Here is a 17,397-nt window from a genome sequence, read left to right on the forward strand (position 1 = left end):
CTGCCGCTGACTGTCAGTATCGACGGTTGAGACCTGCCGTTGGTGCGCGTGCGTACGCAGCTGCATAAGGAGCGCGCGTGTGTGCGCCATTCTGGGTCATGGAGGCCCTTCATCATTGTGATTCAACGTTATCTCAAGGATACAGTTTTGAAATCAGGCTTTTTACTGTAAAATCTTAATATTTATTTCTTTAATATTAGTGATGTGTGATCAGGGGCGCCGCTAGGGATTTTTGGCCCCATGAAAATAATCTTTACAGGGCCCCCCAACACAGCGACGATTTTTTTTGATGCCATTTTACATATAATTATGTATTTTAATGGTATTTTTGACTATCATTACCATTACCAATGAGACATCATTTTGACAGAGGGGAGATCAACTATTATTGAATAAGAACAGCTTGATAAATGTTTGACTGGATTGATTATTTAACTAATATAGCAGTAAAATGTAAAAATCCAGAGTTTTCTTGAGCTAACATGGTGAGAAAAGGGAGCTAGCTTATAGACCACAGACAGGGAGAAAGTTAATATTCCAGAACTTTCCACCACAACTAACAAACCCACCTTTTTTTTTTTTTTAAATACTGGGTGACATATTGTCGACCCTTCAACTCCTTCTCCTCTCTTAATTTCTTTTCTTTTCTTTTTTGGCTGCCTGATTTTTGAGGCATAAAACATTTGTGATTATATGTTAGTTAATAACTTAGTGTCATTATCTTTTCTGTATTATAATTTCATCATCATCAGGGGCCTCTCTGGGCCCCCCTCAATCATGGGCCCCTAGAATCCGTCTCCTTTACCTCCCCTTTTCGGCGCCCCTGTGTGTGATTACACTGATTTCTTTCTGATTCACTTAAAAGTGCATACCAATAGGCTACAATACCTATATGTTGTATAAAAGCTTTATGTGTGAAGATAATAGAAATAGTTATACTTAATTATTCATAAATGTTTTTGTGTCACTTGTAATATTAAGTTTAGTCCTACTTTATCACCTACATTTTTAAATCACTGCTGTGTTCTCTGAGGAACATATTGGAAACTTGGGATTAAGAATAAGAGCGTAAATGAACTGAATTTCCCAATTCTGATGCACAAACCATACCATCCCCCAACTGTGTCAGTCACACACAGCCTCACATTGTCATTGTACCCCTGTTTGTGGAAAAAATGGTACAGATGTGGACCCTTGATCATTTTGGAACTTAAATGTAAACTTTTGACCCAAAAAGGGTACATTTAAGTTCCATGAGGAACAACTTGGAACTTGTGAGGGTACGTCCTCAGCAGATGTACCTTAGAGAACAAAAATGAACCTCAGTCGCACCCTTTTTTCTGACAGTGTAGGGACGGTGATGACAGTAGTTGTACTAAATGCTTGTGAAACTGCTTCAGAGATTTTTATTAAAAACAAGATCATTTCAGCTGAGTCAGGCTTTAGTCTGCTCCTCTTCTATGTATGTATACAGGTATGGAAATCAATGGATAGTGTGTGAATGCCTATGTGAGGATGCAAGTTCATCTAATGTTATACTCATTTAATTCAATTCAGTTTTATTTCTATAGCGTCAATAACAAAACAAATGGTCTCAAGACGCTTTACAAAACCAGACCTGAAACCTCCAGAGCAGCCTGAAGGAGACGGTGGCAGGAAAAACTCCCTTTAACAGGAAGAAACCTGGAGCAGAACCAGAACCAGAACCAGCTCATATGGAGGAACCATCTGCCTGAGGCCAGCCGGGTACAGACAGAAGAAAGACACACAGCAGTAAACATTGTCTACAGTAATAGAAGAGAATAGCATGACTAGTAGTAGATATCATCCTGTAGCCACGTTTCAGTCAAACTAAATAGATCAATCTGATGATCAGTTATCACATCATTCACTAAAAGACATTTAGATGAGACAGATCTGACATTTAAAAGACCACATTTCATTTTCCTCTTCTTCTGTTCTACCAATGAACTTGTTCTGATTTGTATCAGGTTCCAATGAGTAACTCCTCTGTTGTTGTTCTTTGGTTTAAATAATCTGGAGCAGACAGAACATCTAGAGAGTTTAGAGAGTTTAGGGTGTGAGACAGTCCTAGAGAAGCAGCAGAGAAGTGTGGAAGACTACAACTCCTCCTCCTGGTCTGAACTCTGGGTTGTCATGGTTACGGGTGGGGGGGTTAATAAAATGGTCCATATTCCTAGAGATGAGAGCAGCAGCCGCTAAAGTGGGGTGGATGCCATCTCTCCTAATCAGACCAGGCTTTCCCCAGAAAGTGTTCCAGTTGTCAGTGAAGACCACGTGGTTTGCTGGACACCACCTAGATAACCAGAGATGGAATGACCACGTGAGACTAAACATGTCCTGATTGGTCAGGTTGGTCTAATCTGACCTTAAACTTCACTCTCCCTCCTTCTAAATCAATGAAACTACGGAACGGAGGCAAAACTCTCCTCTTCTCAAAAAGCCACAACCATCTGAGGGACTGTCCCCATTTATAATCATTGGGAGTTTAACAATCCTGTGACACGTCACTGATGACGGCCGATACGCGTGTGACGTCATGAAGCTTCATCTGGGGAGTCACGTGATCTTTCAGCTGATGAAGCATCCAAACATCTTGTGGCGATACTTCTGCTTTGAACGCTCGACACAGTTTCCAGCGTCTGCTTCCATCATAACATCTCTACTGTGAACTAAAGGACAGATTTAAAGTTCAACTTTAGTTTCTGTGAGATTGTCAGTGAATGAGTGTAATTAGCTAGCGTCTAGCTACAACAATACTCCAACGTTAGCTCTGAGGGAGGAGCTTGATTTACAATAATAAAGAAGTTCAGTGTATAATTCAACATGTCTCAGTAACTGGTGGAGGTAGAGCAGAGCAGCATTAACCAATCACCAGTGAGTCTAGAGGGAGAGTGGGCGGGGCATCAATAACATGGATCCACTCTCAGACAGAACTGATCTGACTCTGGATCAGAAGTCACCAGATGGCGCCGCATGTAGCCCTGGGACACTAGCATCAGTTTGACCAATGAGAGGAAGTGGAGACGTGTGCTCCATGTTTTCTACAGTCTATGGATTCAAGCCCTAACTGGGACGACTGCCACCGTCATAGTTCAGCCATGAACCGTGCATCAGCTGCAGTACAACGTCATCTTGTTTGGATCTACAGTGAAGCTGCTTCTTCATGCTGGAACTTGTCCTAGTGTTTCACGTCTTGTCCCAACAATCAAACTTCACTTCATCCCAAGCAGCTGGGCGGCGCCACAACATCATTAGAGGAGGATTTGGTTTGAATGGAAGGACGTCAGGAAACATTTAGTTATTTATTCTTTGTTCATTTACAAATCATTGACAGTTTAAAAATAACAAGAGGCAAACATAACAATATAATGTGCAGAGCAGGAAGAGGCTTAGACCCAAGGGGGGTTACTGGAAGCTTCCAGCTTCATCATCTACGGTGGCCTGGAGGTGCCAACCAACATAACAACATGTCAAACACTTTTACAGCTTGAGACACATTTACATTTTAGAAAACATTTCTACATATCATAAAACACAATGACATCACCATAAGACATTTACAAGTCCTGAACCAGATTTACAAGCATCAACCATCAACCAGGAAGAGAATGGACCAACTCTGGGCTTGAACAGGAAGTGATGACGGGAGCAGCCAATAGGAGCTGTTGTTGTCGTTGTTGTCATGTGGTTGTCATGGTGACACTTGTCCACTGCCATCATTGAGTCCATCAGCACCTGGTCTGCTGCAGCCTCTGCTAAGGACAAGAGCAGACTCTCAGCAGAGAAGGTGATTGGCTGCAGTCTGACGTCTCTAGACCAGCTGGACGCTTCCAGGACTCTGAAGCAGCTAAGATTGGGTCTGATCCCTCTCACCCTGGACACAGACTATTTAACAGACGGCTGAGATCCATCCAGTCCAGGACCACTCACATGGTCAACAGTTGTATGAACAAACATACTTGACAATAAAGTCTTTTCTGATTCAGACACAGCTCATCCTCTCACCTCACACACCGTCTGTTGACCATGCTAACCTCCACCACCTGTAGAGAGGAGGAGAAAGAAGAGAGGAGGTGATGACTCTGCTCATGGTTACTAAATGTAATGCTGGTTCTGTGATGTGCAGGCTTCAGTCAGACGGATCTCAGAGCTGTGATCAGTTGTTGATCAGATCTGATGAATGACCACCACTGTCTCTATACATCTTGGAAGGCTGTCAGCTGGAATCCAGCTTTATTTCCTGGACGCATCAACACAACAACAACAGTCGTCTTCACATCAACTCAAACACATGATCACAACAAGCTTCTGGCTCATCTGATTGGCTGACTGTTGTCTCTCTCTCTGTCTTTCTGTCCAATCCTGAAGCCTGTCTCCATTCTCCTCTCACAGCTTCACTGAGAAGCTGCAGGTTTACAGGAAACACTGGATCTTTGATACGAACTGTGTTTAGGACAATACTGATGAAAGCAGCATGGACTGACTGGAACCCTCTACTCACTTCAGAGTCTCCAGTTTATAGTCTGGACTCTTCACAAGATCAAGAAGCTGCTTCACTCCTGAATGCTTCAGGTTGTTGAATCTCAGGTCCAGATGTTTCAGATGGGAGGGGTTGGACTTCAGAGCTGAGACCAGAGAATCACAGCTGATCTCTGACAAACTGCATTGAATCAATCTAAATAAAGAATAAAAGATGTAGATTAAATGATGAATAATTCAATCAGATGTGTTCAGGTTTTAAATGTGCAGCTCAACATTACTGCAGCATTTCCCAAACTTTTTTGGCTGTGCCCCCCCTTCTATGTCCCAACCAGGTTGACACCCCCCCAATCCCCCACACCTTTAAAAACACAACCATCTTTTTTATAGCCATATTAAAGGCAGCATGTTTAATCTGCTCAAATGACCAGAACACACATAGAACAAAATAATCAGCATCACAACAATGAGCTCTCACATTTGAATTAAAGTCAAACACTAACATTTTCAATAGAATGGAACAAATTTAGCACAAGCTTCCACTTTAAAGAGCAAAGAGGATGATGACAGGCTCAGGATCAGAGGCAGAAAGCAGATCAGTTGGAGGAAATGTTAGAATATTTTCAGACGCCTTCAACTAAAATTGCAGCAACTTTAAATGAGCGTGGAGCTAACACAACCCGTCATCATAGCACAGCGCTGATGGAGATAAAATGACAACGCCAGTCATTTGAATGAAACTGTAATAAAGTTCCACACGAGCCACAACATCAATAACAAAGAGCATAGGCTCAGGAAGAGATAAAACAAGATGATCCATGTGAGGATTTTAAAGAGCAGAGCAGGTGGCTCAGCTTGGTGTGCACCAGTAACGTACGCTGAGGTTGGTGGCTCAGATTTACTGTAGTGTGACTATCAGGACTAAGTTAGTCACTGAGAGGAGAAAGTGGAGCTCTGTCTGACACGCTGAGTCCAAGGAGGAAACATGAAACCATTACTGCTATTTAAGGGCCTTTATTTTGATCCTTCTGATAACACATACTTCTTGTTATATTATTATGCAGATGGACTTGCAGGACTAAACTATGATGAACAATAGCTGAAGAGGTCAACAGTAAAACCCCTCCCCTACCTCCCCCTCTCTCTGTATCAGACAGAACAGATTGACAGGTAGGTGCAGGTGATATTCATGAGGCAATCATTCAACCCCAGTCACACCCACTGCCCCTGGTGACCAGCAGGGCTTGAGCTTAGCATTGTCCCAAGTAGCACGTGTTCTCCTAAGTTGAAAAATCTAGTAGCACACAAATCATTTTAGGGGCACGATGAAAAGTTACCAAATAATGTGTTTGTCTTTAATAAAGTGATATGAGGTCAACGAGGAGGCATTTATAAGCAAAACTATTCAATTCATAGCTTTTTAAGTTTTACAAGTACTGCACAGACTGAAGCTTATCTGGCCTGTGTTATAACATAGAACATTCATACAACAGGCAGGTTCATAATGTGATTTACTGTGTTTCACTAAATTATCTCGTTTGAAGTTCACGTTGCCTGTGACATAAACAGACTTTCCAGCTGCTTCTGAGCTTTGCAGTACTTACATTAATTGGTTTTGGTAAAGGAGCCACGGGAATGTTTTCTGCCAGTCAGCATTAAACCTGTACTTTCACATTAATTGTCATATTAATTGTTGCTACAGTGTTAAAAGCTCTATCCATCTTTGCTTTTATTTTTATAAGAACAATTGGTGCACTGCACCTTTAGAACAACAGCGCTGTCTCTTTCAGAAAGACGGTAGTCTTGATTGTTGATTGTTATTGAAGTTGTGCGTGGCTGTGGATTTATGCCGCTGAACTGAGGGCATGTTGTAAATATAAAGTAAAATAAATAAAGATGAACGTTTGTCTTGCTGTTTGTTTTGGAGGTGCAACAGATGAATGTTTTAGACTAAAATTTCAATGGCACGTGATCTACCCGCACTACCTTCGAGATCTACCGGTTGATCGCGATCGACTCAATGAGCCCCCTGCCCAGGGCCGTAGCTAGGAATTCTGGGCCCCTGAAAGAATATCTAATTTTTTTTTTACAACTGTGTATTATGATGTTTTTCTTTGTTTTTTCTGGTGATGCCTGGTGTATAATCACTCAACAATGAGTTAGAGTATTATTATCTAAATTGTCTTTTTGTTATTGTCAGCCATTGTGGTGTATTTTATTTTATATCGCTGTGAAAACAACAACAAATCTTGTTGGAACATTTAACTTCTTTGTGTTTTCAAATGTCCCACCAATAGCGAACACATTTTTACAAGACCACACTTGAACACATCATGATAACGTTATTGACCTTCGCCTAATGCTCATAATTACTGAGTAGAACTTGAATGCGTCATAATACAATTCAGTGTAGCCTGGTAAGTGAGCGGGTGCTTGGTGCTGACTGGAGCACTGTCCGACAGTAATATGTGTGAAACACACAGTCCGCTGTAGATAGCCTCCACATTAGTAACGTTCAGTTATCTACACTAGGAATCGCTGCTCTACAATGAACTGGCCACTTCCCGCCTCTCACCCGATGATTGACAGCTAACGTAAGCTACAGCCCCTGGCCCCGTCAGCTACGCGTTACAGACAATAAATGAATGAATGAATGAACAAGAGGCGCCCTCGGTAGTTTTACTGTCACCATTCTTATAAAATGTTGATGTCCTGGGCCCCTGCTCTGTTGCTCCTAGCCCTGGCCTCCCTCTCTAGTCTTTTCTAGTCTCCAGATCTGTGTTTTTTGTTCCATCATCTTCATCTTCCTCACTCCCTGCTGGAGTTCGCTCGCGCTCAATTCGAACCCGCGGTGTGGACCAAACCATTTTTTAAGAAGGGGCCAAGAGGGTTATTGAAATTATTAAAATTAAAATATGGCGTGACTTTGTGGCTTTATTTTAGTTCTGATTCATTACTATGAATATATATTAATCGTAGAGGCTACTGGGGGCTGTGTGTGGCCCTGATGGGCTGTGGGCCCTTAGAACTGTCTTCACCTTTCCCCCCTATACGACGGCGCTGACCCTGCCATAGATTCTCCCTCTGCCTTTAACCGCCTTCCGCAGCACGTCACCAACCACGATCACTACGTGTAAATCAACTATTATTATTTTTTCAGCTGAGGCTGCATTCAAGAGCACAACCGGCCTCAACCTCCAAACGTCAGCAACACATCATAAAACATTTATTGAACGGTAAACTTCGGTAGTCGCACACGTGCTACTAATTACATTTCACAATTCGCACTGAACTATTTTTTAGCAGCATTTGCGACGAGGTGCTCGCACTGTCGAGCCCTGCCCCAGGGACAAATGAAGTTTTCTGAATCTGAATCTGAATAAAAATAAATAAATAGTAAGCTACACTTTAAAAATGATCTTATAAAATGTGTGATTAAACTCAGGCCACTATCACAGTATTCACATGCTGATATTTCTATTTATCTGCTTCATTCATTTACCTGCTGGTCATCAAAAAAATAAAAGTGTTTAAGACGTAGTTTTGGCTCCAGGTCATCACTGCTGCATTGTTGCTAACTACCTCAGTGTTGTGATGACTTTCATTTCAGGTGATATTGCGATTGTAACCAGCTTGATTATCATTCAGTGTTTGGAGAATATCTCTCCTCCTCTTCTCTCAGACATTTTCTCCTCTTCTTCAGAAACTCCTAAACCTCCTAAAAGTCCTCCTCCCTGCTCTGAACAGATCTCACCTTAGGAGCTCTCTGAAGAGCTGAGGTTCTTTAGGAATACCTTTTATCTTCACCAGGATCTACTCTGAGGAAATATCATGATTCTAAGAATGTTCTTAGAGTTTGGTCTCTAGGAGAAACTCTTTGAGATAAGAACCTTTGGGAGTACGGGCCCAGTCTGTTAGCATACATGCTAGCATACATGCTAACATACAGACACACTGAAAGTGACCGTTAGCTAAATAACAGCACCATGTTTAACACGGTATTAGCATTAGCATGCTAACTTTGGACACCACACAAAAAAAGTTCTGGGATGATCTGTTGAGAACAAATGAGAACAAACACGCTTTACGTGGGATGGTCAGAGTCAGACAAAGGGCCGTATAAGGCCCGCGGGTCGTGTCATGACCTGGGGCCTCATATATGAAGGTTGCGTGTACACAGAGGCGCACCTTGTCAACAGGCAAGGCAGGCAACTGCTTGGAGCCCCGTGCCGCTAGGGGGCCCCCGATTGCCGGTGGGACAAACGAGAATTTCGTCCATAGGTATTGAATGATGGATTACGTGATTTTGCGTCTATACTTTAAATTTTGTACAAAGTTTATATTGGGTTGTTAAAGCAATTTACTGAATTTTATTATACAATATAATTCATGTTTAGAACATTTGGAATTAAAAAAGGTTTTATTTCATACATTTTTTGTTGGTGTCAGATTATTTATAGCCTAACATAATGATGATGAACACTGGTTGGTAGGGCCCCCTAGGAATTTTTGCTTGGGGCCCCCCCAGACTCTAGAATCGCCTCTGCGTGTACAAAAATGTTCCGTACGTACTCGCTCACGGAAAAGTTCAGGTGTATCAGAGGTAAATGTCCGTGAACTTGTCCGTTCCTTCACCAACGTCATGTCTGGCTACGCTGGCTTCTACAGATGTTGATCCTCTGGAGACACTTAGAGGTGATGCTGGGAAACTGTCATCAATGTGAAAACTATTAGTCCGACCGGTCGACCCTGAGCAGAGCCATGCCAGCCGTGTGGGGCGGAGTTATCCTCATGTCAGTCAGGTATATCAAATACCCACAATGCATCTGAACAGGTCAACAATGACTGCGTTTACATGGTCTTTAGTAGGGATGGCTCGATCCAACTTTTTCATGTCCGATACCGATACTGCAATTTGGAGTATCTGCCGATACCGATATCAATCCGATACCTTCTTTTCTCCTCTGTTAAGTTGTTTATGATACATATAGTTTGTATAGATGTACTTTGCTTACTATGGACATCTAAAAACACCATGGTCAAACTACAACAAATATTCTGCTCCTCTAAGGGAAGAAATAAAACAGCCCACGATGTGCCTCAAGCCATAAGCTCTTTATTTAAACTTCAAATCAGTGCAAACTGCAAACTTGAATGTTTCTTCTTTCACATGTAACCTCTGGGGTTGAACTGTATGTAAAACACCCATATCAAACTAGATAGAATGGACTTAGTTCCAATGTTCCATTGAAGACTATAGGACAGGGGTGCCCACACTTCTTTGGCTTGCGAGCTGCTTTTACAATGACCAAGTCAAAGTGATCTACCTGTGTATCCTAAGTCATATTAATTGTTGCTACAGTGTTAAAAGCTCTATCCATCTTTGCTTTTATTTTTATCAAGAAAAATTGGTGTATTGCACCTTTAGAAAAATAGCGCTGTCTCTTTAAGAAAGATGGTAGTCTTGAGTTGTGGTTGAAGTTGTGCGTGGCTGTGGATGTGTGCCGCTGAACTGAGGGTATGTTGCAAATATAAAGTAAAATAAATAAAGATGAACGTTTGTCTTGCTGTTTGTTTTGGAGGTACAACAGATAATGTTAAGCCAGACTAACATCTAAAACATTTTATTTTTTCCAATGGCACGCGATCTACCCGCACCGGTTGATCGTGATCGACGTAATGGGCGCCCCTGCTATAGGACATATAGCTGCTTTAAGTGACTGCTAACTTTAAATAACGGTCACAAACACTTGCGTCCAGTGCTGCTGCCACCCCTTGAGACACTCGCGTTGCACAAGTTGCATTTGGCTGTTTTACTTTTCTCTTCCTTGCGTGCAAAGTAACTCCACACAGCTGACATGATCAGAGCGCTAGGCTAATTCACTGTCAGGAGGTTCTGTTTACACACGCTTGCAGGAGCTGCTCTCTGTTTACGGCATGTCGCGCAAAATTAAGTTGAGCATTTGGTCTTAGGTATCGGATCGGACGGGCTATAGTTATTTTTTCCGATATCCGATCCTGAAATTTTGACCAATATCGAGCCGATACCGATACTAAGTATCGGATCGGGCCATCCCTAGTCTTTAGTATCCTGATTTTGAGGCTTATCCCGGCTTTGAGCATATCCGGGATATGGTGTTTACATGGAACACAGAGAAACCCGGTTATTCATATCCCCGTATACATGATAAACACCAGTATCCCGTTTTCCGATCATGCGTGTTTTACGTCTTTTTCAATGTTTTCCAACGCGACCTAACTTGTTCAACGGAGCGAGGTGGAAAACCAGCGTCACGTAGCTTTTCCGCAACAGATTTGAATACATCAGCATGTCGGTGTTTTCTGCATCTAAACACGTCGTTATGTTTAGTTCTTTCATTACTTTAAGGGAAAATTCTGTCTCTTCGTCGCTCCAAAAGTGAGAAGTTCTCATTGCCGCCATGTTGTTTGTATCTCTAGTGCGTCACTTGGCGTCACTCGCGCCTGCGCAGACAGTGGGCAGCCGTCAGAGATCGGGATAAGGTGTATACATGCTCCAGTATCCCGGCTTCTATCGGAGTACTCCAGGTAGCAAAGCCGGGTTTCTTGAAATCGGGAAATGGGCATATCCCGATTTCTGAATTCGGGATATGGTGTTAGGACAAACACGAAAACGGGATACTTCAAAAACCCGATCAAATTCGGGATACTAAAGACCATGTAAACGCAGTCATTAAAGAGACGGTTCTCTGAATGTAATCAGAGCTATGGACTGGACACACATTGATATAGAAGAACCATCACATGAATTTGTAAATGTCAACAGGAAACATTTTCATTCATCAGTGATCAGATCATACGTGATGTGCAAATGCAAGTAAACATTGTGGCAGCGTGCTAAAGAGGACATTTTTGCGCATCTCCAGTGAGGAGCGTCTCCAACTCGGTTTCTGTGAAGTTCTTCTTTTTTCCCGTCTTACTCATTCTTATGTTTTCCTTTTCTGATCGCGCAGAGAGGGGAATCTCAGGTGGAGGGTCAATTTAAAACATAATTAGCATATTTAAAAGGGGGCGTGTCCAGGGAGGGGACAGGTACGCTCGATTGGGATGTACAAAGGAAATGTGCTTCTAAATCTGAGTGTGCGCCACGTTTTAGAAGGAAATCCATGCTAGTCTTCATATACGAGGCCCCAGGTCTGTTCTACACCATTACATGTTTCATCTGGTGCCCCCCCTAGAGGCAGCTCCCCTGCATTACTGTGTCCTAACAGCCTTTAAGCTTCATTGACTTTAACAACTAACAGTGGACATTTTCTACAGTTTCTGATACAAACACTCGTCTTGAACTACAGGACATTTACAGATTTATGGAGGAAAGTTCTGGATGAACATGAATTAGATTCAGTTGGTGATTAAACATATCAGATCTACAGTAACAGACAGTGAACTTACTCCAGAATCTCCAGTCTACAGTCTGGACTCTCCAGAAAACCACACAGCTGCTTCACTGCTGAATCCTTCAGACTGTTGTTACCCAGGTTCAGAAATTTCAGATGGGAGGGGTTGGACTTCAGAGCTGGTCCCAGAGAATCACAGCTGATCTCTGACAAACTGCAGCCCTGCAATCTAAATAAAGAATCAAAGATGTAGATTAAATGATGAATAATTCAATCAGATGTGTTCAGGTTTTAAATGTGCAGCTCAACATTACTGCAGCGCTTCCCAAACTTTTTTGGCTGTGCCCCCCCTTCTATGTCCCAACCAGGTTGACACCCCCCCAATCCCCCACACCTTTAAAAACACAACCATCTTTTTTATAGCCATATTAAAGGCAGCATGTTTAATCTGCTCAAATGACCAGAACACACATAGAACAAAATAATCAGCATCACAACAATGAGCTCTCACATTTGAATTAAAGTCAAACACTAACATTTTCAATAGAATGGAACAAATTTAGCACAAGCTTCCACTTTAAAGAGCAAAGAGGATGATGACAGGCTCAGGATCAGAGGCAGAAAGCAGATCAGTTGGAGGAAATGTTAGAATATTTTCAGACGCCTTCAACTAAAATTGCAGCAACTTTAAATGAGCGTGGAGCTAACACAACCCGTCATCATAGCACAGCGGTTATGGAGATAAAATGACAACGCCAGTCATTTGAATGAAACTGTAATAAAGTTCCACACGAGCCACAACATCAATAACAAAGAGCATAGGCTCAGGAAGAGATAAAACAAGAGGATCCATGTGAGGATGTTAAAGAGCAGAGCAGGTGGCTCAGCTTGGTGTGCACCAGTAACGTACGCTGAGGTTGGTGGCTCAGATTTACTGTAGTGTGACTATCAGGACTAAGTTAGTCACTGAGAGGAGAAAGTGGAGCTCTGTCTGACACGCTGAGTCCAAGGAGGAAACATGAAACCATTACTGCTATTTAAGGGCCTTTATTTTGATCCTTCTGATAACACATACTTCTTGTTATATTATTATGCAGATGGACTTGCAGGACTAAACTATGATGAACAATAGCTTAAGAGGTCAACAGTAAAACCCCTCCCCTACCTCCCCCTCTCTCTGTATCAGACAGAACAGATTGACAGGTAGGTGCAGGTGATATTCATGAGGCAATCATTCAACCCCAGTCACACCCACTGCCCCTGGTGACAAGTGACAAACACATCCCTGCCTCTACATTTACAATCATGAACCCAATGAAACAGCTTCAATTCTCCATCAGTTGGCTGCTTTCACACTAACTGGTTACGTTTCATATCTCAATGAGGATTCTTTATGTGTGAAGCGTGTAAGGTGGAGCTGGACGACCTTATTAAAAGAAGGGATGGTTCAGCCACGAGCACAACAACATCAACAACAACAACAACAGCAACAACAACAACAACAACAACAACAACTACAACAACAACAACAGCAACAGCAACTACAACAACAACAACAGCAACAGCAACAGCAACAACAACAGCAACAACAACCGCAACAACAGCAACAACAACAACAACATCAACAGAAACAACAACAACCACAACAACAACAACAACAACAACAGCAACAGCAACAGCAACAGCAACAGCAACAGCAACAACAACAACAACAGCAACAACAGCAACAACAATCACAACAACCACAACAACAGCAACAACAGCAACAACAACAACAACAACTACAACAACAACAACAGCAACAGCAACTACAACAACAACAACAGCAACAGCAACAGCAACAACAACAGCAACAACAACAGCAACAACAACCACAACAACAGCAACAACAACAACAACAACATCAACAGAAACAACAACAACCACAACAACAACAACAACAACAACAGCAACAGCAACAGCAACAACAACAACAACAGCAACAACAGCAACAACAACCACAACAACCACAACAACAGCAACAACAGCAACAACAACAACAACAACAACAACAGCAACAGCAACAACAGCAGCAGCATATTTAATTGTGTCGCTGTTCTTTTTATATCAGTAACACTTGCATTACTGTAGAGCTGAACATGGTATTATTTAATATAAAATCATATATATGTTATGTTTTATGTTTATATGAACTCTGACCTCGTCTGGTGTCAAAGTTCAATATCACGCGCAAGACAAACCGCCATCTTTGTTTTTACCGATGTATGGAAGCGGCCGCGGCTACGTTGAGGAGCTAGATGAGGGTCTAACAACAGAAACACATGGAAGAGAAGCTAAAGATAACGAACCATGTTGTGGGACGTCCCAGTGAGTGGGAAGAAGCCTTCTTTTTCACCACAGTAAAAGAAACGTGCGTATATCTCATTTATGGGGTTGCTGTGGCAACGGCAAAGCGGCACAATGAGGAGAGACACTTCAGTTCAGTATGTGTCACGCTAGCTTCCATGCTAACTGCTAGCTTCCATGCTAACTGCTAACTCCCCTGTGATAGAGCACATGACTGTGACATGGCAGCCACACTATCTGCCTCCTGAGTTTACAGCAGTGTTTATTATGGCTGTTTACATCCACCGGGTGCTAATGCTAACGATGCTCTAAAGGAGCTCCACAACAACATCAGCTCGCTCCACAACAAGCACCCGGAGGCTTTTTACGTGATTGTGGGGGATTTCAACCACGTAAACCTGACAGACACACTGCCTAAGTTCCATCAGCATGTCACCATAGCGACACGGGGAAATAACACGCTGGACCGTGTTTACACCAACAAAACAGACGCATACAGAGCCGTCCCCCACCTCCACCTCAGCTTCTCCACCACATCTCCATCATGCTGGTCCCAGCCTACCGTCCCCTGCTCAGACGCCACACACCAACACAGAGGACCATCACCGTGTGGCCCAGTGATGCTGTCCCTGTACTGCAGGACTGTTTCCAGACTGGCAGATCTTCAGAGAGGCAGCTGTCTGTGAGGGAGAGGTGGATCTAGAGGACTACACATCTGCTGTCCTCAGCTACATGGTGGTGGTGATGGACTTCAGTAGGAAACCACATCTGACTGCACCGGTGAACATCCAGGGCTTGGACATCGAGGTCATGGAGGATTACAAGTACCTGGGTGTTCACCTCAACAATAAACTGGACTGGACACACAACACAAACACCCTGAACAAGAAGGGCCAAAGTCGTCTCCACCTGCTGAGACGACTGAGGTCTTTTGGAGTGTGCAGGTCACTGCTCAGGACTTTCTTCTACCATCCTGTATGCAGTGGTCTGCTGGAGCAGTGGGAGCTCAGAGAGGGACAGGAAGAGACTGAACAAGCTGGTCAGACGGGCTGTCTCTGTCCTGGACTGCTCTCTGGACTCCATGGAGGAGGTGGGTGAGAGGAGGATGTTAGCCAAGCTGACATCAATCATGGACAACCCCTCTCACCCACTGCATCAGACTGTTTCAGACCTCAGCAGCTCCTTCAGCAGCAGACTGCTGCATCCACGCTGCAAGGGGTGCTGAGGGGCTGCACACACCAGCTCACCGAGGTGCTGACAGACATCTTCAACACCTCCCTCCAACAGGCGGTGGCCCCCACCTGCCTGAAGACCACCACCATCATCCCCATTCCTTAAACGTCCACAGTGACAAGCCTGAATGACTATGGACCAGTAGCCCTCACCCTGATAGTCATGAAGTGCTTCCAGAGACTGGTCATGGCCCGCATCAAGGACTGCATCGACGTCACTGTGGACCTGCACCAGTACGCATACGGGCAGAACCGATCCTCAGAGGACGCCATATCTACTGTGGTCCACACAGCCCTCACCCACTTAGAGAACAAGGACTCTGATGTTCACATGCTCTTTGTGGATTTCACATCAGCCTTCAACACCATCAGACCACAGACCCTGGTACATAAACTGACAACACTCAGACTGAGCTCCACACTCAACTGGGTCCAGGACTTCTTAACAGACAGGCCACAGTCTGTGAGGATCCACGATGTCTCCTCCTCCTCCATCACCCTCAGAGAGACTCCACCCACCCTGTTCCTCTCCCCTCAGGCAGGAGGCTGAGGAGCATCAAGAGCAGGACCACCAGACTGAGGAACAGCTTCTTCCTGGAGGCTGTGAGACTGTTGAACACTGGAGGACCCCTGTAGCCCCTGACCCCCAACAACCAACCACAGATACATTCTGCACTGAATGCAGTCGTTTTGCACAGACTCTAGTAGAGCACTGTCACTTTAATTCTTCTTCCATGAGGCAGAAGTACTGGCTGCCTCATGGATCATACATGAAATACATTAACTAGACTATGGAAGATTAGGACACATGATAAAAATGGACACAACCAATATATTGATGGCATACAGACAGTTAGCCACAGGCAGATTACGCAATCCGAGGCTGGGCTTCCTGCTGCCTCAACTGGTGTCTCTCCCTATATGACCATATATGGTCGCTCCCTGTATTCACATAAGAAACACTTAAATCCAGAGATTCTGACAATAAAAATGATTGAAATGACTGGAATCATACAGAAAATGTATTTATATCACAGACCAATGGATAAGTAGTAGAAGTTATTTTATTCATTCATTCATTCATCTTCTGTACCCAATTATTCATGTTAAGGGTCGCGGGGTCTGCTGGAGCCTATCTCAGCTGTCATCGGGCGAGAGGCAAGTTATTTTATCAATAGTATAATTTATGTTATTGTCATTACTTTTCATGATGCTAGGTGAGACACTACCTCACCTGACTCCCCTGACCACACGTTAGGGCTGCACGATTATGGCCAAAATGATAATCACGATTATTTTGATCAATATTGAGATCACGATTAATTATCACGATTATTTGTTTATTTCAACCCAAACAAATTTTATTGTCACATAGGCTTATTTTAACTGCTTTCACATCCATATTTTGAACGCTAACGTACAAATATGTGTGCTAAAATAAAATAGGTCCTCTTATTCACCAAAATTCAGTGCATCTCCTTAAAGAATAAATAAAAATAAATAAAACAATAAAGAAAATGTAACAAAATTTCAACAGGGCACTAGTTTCCATGTTACATTGTGTAAATATATTTTAGGAAGCAAAATGTAAACTTGCATTGTACCTGCATAATGGATAAAACTCAATCTCCTTGGTTTGGGTTAGGGGGTTAGGGTTACTTGATATATCTCATCCACCGATTCCTCACGGTATCACTCTTGGGGAATCGATGGAAACGACATGTTGACGACTGAGCGGTGATTGCAGTCAGGTACAAAGCACTGCACCATGTTGCTAACGTTATCGTTAACCGCTTTCACACACGCACACAATATAAAATACACGATAAAATACACGATGCTAAATATAGCGGTTCATCCCATAAACCACCGCGCCTTCAGTGAGGCGCGGTGGTTTATGGGATGAGTAGTTCCTTCGCTCGGAAATGAAAATATGTACA

At 43.1% G+C, this 17,397-nt stretch overlaps 1 protein-coding gene across 8 annotated transcripts in view; it reads right to left on the reverse strand.

The window, feature by feature from the left end:
• LOC311503225 (uncharacterized protein) overlaps positions 1-17,397 on the reverse strand; it is a 300,665-nt gene that overhangs the window by 220,832 nt on the left and 62,436 nt on the right. The window lies entirely within an intron of this gene.

The sequence above is a fragment of the Chelon labrosus genome, assembly GCF_963514085.1.
Source record: "Chelon labrosus genome assembly, chromosome: 18".
NCBI lineage: Eukaryota > Metazoa > Chordata > Actinopteri > Mugiliformes > Mugilidae > Chelon > Chelon labrosus.